Genomic DNA, 5,449 nt, shown 5'->3' with positions numbered 1-5,449 from the left:
TTTAACCCAGAATTTTTTTAGAGTGTGTCAAGTTTGAGATTTTGGGCTTTTTGGTTTTTCATAAAGTGTTTTTTCAGACTAGTGGAAAGAAAACACCCAAAAGACACTGTTAAGTGTTTCTTTTATAGCACTTTATCTATTTGTGTCAATAGATTTCAATTACAATACATATTTTTAAAGGCCGTTTTCTCAAAATGAGTTTTTTCTCCAACACTGAGCCATAAATCTCCACTTCAGTAGCACTTACACACACACCAAACTTTACATTTGTATTCCTGTCTATCTCCTGAAGGTTTTTACAGAGGGATTTGTTCATATATAATTTGCTTCATTATATACAACATTTTATTCCCCCCAAAATTGTGAAAATATAGTGTTTTCTGTCCGTTCTAAGCATTTTCTGAATTATGACATGAGTGACAAAAATGAGATACCCAAAATTCCCTTTTGACTCTAATATGTCAAAAAGAATTAAACAAGAATTTTGAAACTGACATCATTCAGTGTTTAGATTTTTGTACTAGAAATGTATGCAAATTAGAGCATATTTCATTAAATAATGACTCATTTGCATATTTAAATCGAACATTTTAAATAACTTGTAATACAAATTTTTTTTTGCAATTATCAATGTAATCAATCAGCTGGGTAAGTAAGACCATAACTATTAGTTATTTTTTTTACCCTATTCACCTGCAGTGTCTCGCCTTAATTAAACGTTGCTACTTTTTTAAACGTTACTTTGACGCTTTTCAAATGTTACTAGTTTCGGAATGTTCCGAGAACATTCAAAAGTAACATAATGTTTGCAAAATTCTAAAATGTAACATTTAATGTTTTCACTAACATTCGCAGAAGCAAGAAGAAAGAATGTTTGAATGTTCAGAGAAATAACGTTTTCATAAACTATAATGGGAACTTTTTTAAAACTTGGTGTTTGTCTGGGTTAAAAAAACAAGTGTCAGTCAGTTGCTTCCTTCTTGGAACTCTCGCATTTTAGCACTCTGCCAAACAACTCCACACTTCATTTTAACACACTTCAACTAATATTTAGGAATTTTATTCAACAAAGTATGAAAAGTGATTCGACCCACCCACACTTTACAGAATGTGACCATTTTAACTCTGCATACAGGAAGTCTGGGGTAAATTCAGCAACTTATAATACAGTGAATAAACCCAGATTCATTCCTCTGAAAGACCTAATAACATACATACAGATCCTGATGGCAAATCATCAGCCACATTCTCTGAATCTCACTCTATTCTTCTGTAAGAGGGTTTTGTGTTTTATTAGAGTCTCTTAGTGCTAAAAATGCCTTACCCGCTGGATAAACTGAAGTCCAGATGAAGAGCTTCTGCAGGTTTGTGTGTTCAGATAGCAGAAGTTTCTTCGAGAAGCGCAGCTCAAACGCTCACATCATCATTTCTCACATCACAGTTCCTTTTTTTTTTTTTTTGACCAACCACATGAAAGTGGCTTGTTGGGTATCAAAAAAAAAACACTGAAGTGACACCATGATCTTTTCTCCACTATTATACGGAAGACAGACTCGGCTCGGTAAGACGCTCAGTAACTTTGCATTTATGTGCATTTCTATAGAAATATTATAGCATATATTCAGAAGATGTAGGATTATATTATAATGATTAGATTGAACATTAAAGCCAAAACTGCTTATGAAATTAAAATGCTTGGTGGTTGAATGGAAGAACACGAAGAATCCTAAACGAGATGCATGAATGTATTTCAATGAGGGTTTCATGCTTATTTACAACTTCTGTTTAATTCATATTGTGTTTTATTAGCTTTTGCCCAACATTTGATTTCTTGGATTATAATTCTTATGAAGCAAATGTACTTTCTATTTTGTGAAATCAGTTGCAAATTAATTTAAGTTGAATCAAAGTCATTCCAACAAATTATATTAAACTTACTTCAAAAAAAAAAATCAGATTTAATCTCATAAAAGATTAAGTTGCAATTGGTTACATTTATGAGTTACAGTATTTTTTTAATGAAGATTTTATGCATATTTACAAACAGTAAATTACAGATTTCATTCTTTTGCTTCACATTTGATTTCTTGGACTACGATATTTATGAAATATACAAAGAAAGCAGATTGTAAAACTCTTTGAATACATGGTTAAAATCAGTTGCAACTTAAATTAAGTTGAATCAAATTGGCTGTATGAGTTATTGCAAGTTAAATGATATTAAACTGACTCAAGTTGAATCTTGTATAACTTAAAAAATGAAGTTTAAAATGGTTAACTAATTTTGATAAGTTAATGTAATGGAAAAACATGTTGACTTATTGATTATATAATTTTTACAGCGTATTTTAATGAGGGTTTCATGCATATTTACAAATATTTACAACATGAGACTTCTACTTATTCAATTCATGCATTTGCCAAGCATTTAATTTCTTGGATTATAATATTTATGAAATATACAACAGAAAGCAGACTTTTTTTTTTGTAATACACTGTAAAAAAAAAACAACAAAAAAAACGTTGCAACTTTTTAAACATTTTAAGTTGAATCAAATTGGCTGTATAAGTCACTGCAAGTTAAATTATATTAAACTGAAAATCTAGTTGAATCTTGTGTCTGGGATCTTATAATTAAAAAAAATGAAGTTGAAATTGGTTATTTTGATAAGTTAAAGTAATGGAAAAACCGTCAGTAAACTGTGTGTTGAAATATTCGAGTGTGGGAATGAATTCTAATGTGTTTTATGGCTTGTATGTGTGTTTATTGTCAGAATATGGCCAGGGCAGATATTGAAATGGACATTCAGAGACACGAGGACTCGGCGGGAGGAAGACATGATGATGAAGGGCCACTCATCAAGTACTACCGGGCCAGTGAAGTTCTGCCGGGCCCCGTGCCGGCGCTGCAGCGGCTCCTCAGGAAGGGACCGGCCACCTGCGCCGTGAGACTCGACACATTCACTGCCATTATATTATAAGAGCCCATCAATATTTGCCAAAACAAAGGTTGCTAGGACATTGCTAGGTGCTTTTGGTTAAGTGTTTTGTAGAAGCACAAAGTGAGAACAGGCTGAAGACTGAAGGTTAGATTTAGGTGTTACAGTCAGAAATGTCCAGTGACCTGCAGTTGCTCCCTTAAAGATCTATTTCTGCTTAATTTAACACATAAATGTTAGTTTTGTTGGTATACATGAATGCATTTTTAGGGCACAATGTACTTACAGTATATTTCTTACCTGTATTTTGAATTTTGCTGTCCATTTTGCTGTGTTTTAGGGTTAACGGAAATGTCCAGTATTTTTATTTTTGGTATACAGTGTACATGAATTATTATTATTATTATATAAATACATATTTTAAATAATGCATTAATAATAAAATATAATGTATTTTTTATTGCATTACAGTGATAAGTTTTTTTAGGGAAAATATGCTTTAAAAAGAAAATATATTGTATAAATTTGAACAATTATAATAAATAAAATACAATTATATATTTTTTGCATAAAGAAAATCAAGCCTGTTTTAAGGACCGTTAAAATTCCTTGCATTGTGACATTATTTTCATAATTAAGCATATAAAAATTACTGTAATTCAATGGGTTTTTAATATTTAAACTGGCATAAATTAAATCCAGTACAATCAATTCTAGCAGGATGTATAAACAAACTTAAAAAATACTTTAAACTCATGAATACACTTTTATAATGTATTAATAAAACGTAAATAAAATATCTTTATTGCATTATGGTGAGGATTTGTCTCTAAAAGTAAACTTTCTTTAAATGTCCTGAAAATAATGTCACAATCCTAAAAGTAAGCTTTATGCAAAATATAATTTCCTTTTTCTTTCTTTTGATTTTGGAATATAATATGACCTAGACATGTTCTTCAGTAGATCCTGTAGAATTTTTACTGTGAAAATTCTAAGCTGGTCATGTTTCAATAATTGTAAACGTGCTTTATTTTCACCCGTAGGCCGTTCAGTCGTCCAGTGGGATCCTGAGTTTTGGGATCGGGGTTGTATTTGCAGTGTCTTTCGGGATCGATGATAATTTCCTGACTTTATTCCGAGTTCCCATCATTACTGGAATAATGGTGAGCTTCATTCCTTCTGCTGTAATTGCTTGACAATGTATTTCACTGTGCAGTTCATGCAGGAATACATTCATGATAAAATACCGCATTTTAGATTTTGAGACGTTATAGAGACACATTTCACTAATGCTACAGAAAATAATCAATATATTCATTGATAATGTGCATCATCTGATGCAACAACCTAAATCAGTTTCTCTTTTTCTTCCAGTTTGTCTTCGCTGGAATCTTGTCTAATCTTCTGTACAAACATCCCGAGCTTCTCCAGGTTAGTGTGTGCGTTTGAATATTTAAATATTTAATAAATTCAATTTTTGGAAAGTACAAACAATAGTTTTGGTTCCAGACTTGCTTCATTGCTAACATCGTGTGTCTGGTCGTGTCTGGGATCGGAGTGATTCTCCTGATTGTTGACCTGCATCCAGGTGGAAATATGATCCAGAACAAGGTATGCTTAATAATTATCAACAATTCCTGTAGTTATGAACATTTATACTTCACATTTACTCTTGCATCGAGTTTTATTAAATGCATAAAACATGTTTTCAAATTTGATAGTAATAGATGCATATATCAACATTTATAATTTCTGAAAGATACCAAATACAAAGTGTGTGAATCTCACAAAAACACAACCAGGTCAATGTATATATATATATATATAATTTTTGTAACAAATTATTATAATGCATTTCATTATCAATATTATATTACTTTATTTTATAATATATACATATTATATTTAATAATAAATACATTATTATGAATTAATATAAATAAATGCATTTTGCACAAAGAATATCAAGCTTATTTTAAGGACAATTAAGATTATTTGCATTGTGAAATTATTTTATGACAATTAAGCATATTAAATTTACTGTAATACAATGGGTTGTTTATTTGAAATAAGCATAAATTGAAGGCAATGAAACAAATTCTATCAAAATGCATTAAAAAAGCCTAAATAAATCTAAAATATTCTTTAAAAATTGATTTTAAATAATGTATTAATAATATGTAAGTGTTATATCTTCATTGCATTACAGTGAGAATTTGTAGGAATAATATGCTTAACAAAAAAAAAAAAAAAAAAAAGCATAAAGAATGTTAATGATCTTAAAAAATGGCTTTCGTTTCTTTCTTTTGATTGTGAGGTGAAATATAAGCTGTATATGAGCTTTACAGGCTTCATGAAATTGATGCTGTAGGATTAAAAAGTAATAATTGATTCAAGTTGGCAAACCAGGAAATTTTTGTTGGTTTATTAGCTTGATTGTTGTCAGCTGAAGATGAAGTGTGTGTTCGTGCGTGCGTGTGTTTGTGTGTGCTTGTTTGTGTGTGTGTGTG

At 30.4% G+C, this 5,449-nt stretch overlaps 1 protein-coding gene across 1 annotated transcript in view; it reads right to left on the bottom strand.

The window, feature by feature from the left end:
• LOC107659080 (uncharacterized) overlaps positions 1–1,399 on the bottom strand; it is a 4,554-nt gene extending 3,155 nt beyond the window's left edge. The window contains exon 1 of the mRNA XM_016447895.1: positions 1,325–1,399. The gene's annotated coding sequence lies outside the window, so the exon portion shown is untranslated. The remainder of the gene's footprint in view (positions 1–1,324) is intronic.
• Between the last annotated feature and the right edge of the window lie 4,050 nt (positions 1,400–5,449).

Source organism: Sinocyclocheilus anshuiensis, unplaced genomic scaffold (assembly GCF_001515605.1).
Source record: "Sinocyclocheilus anshuiensis isolate Anshui unplaced genomic scaffold, SAMN03320099.WGS_v1.1 scaffold411, whole genome shotgun sequence".
Lineage (NCBI taxonomy): Eukaryota > Metazoa > Chordata > Actinopteri > Cypriniformes > Cyprinidae > Sinocyclocheilus > Sinocyclocheilus anshuiensis.
Note: the sequence above shows the minus strand (reverse complement) of the source record. Positions and strands in the feature narration are given on the sequence as shown.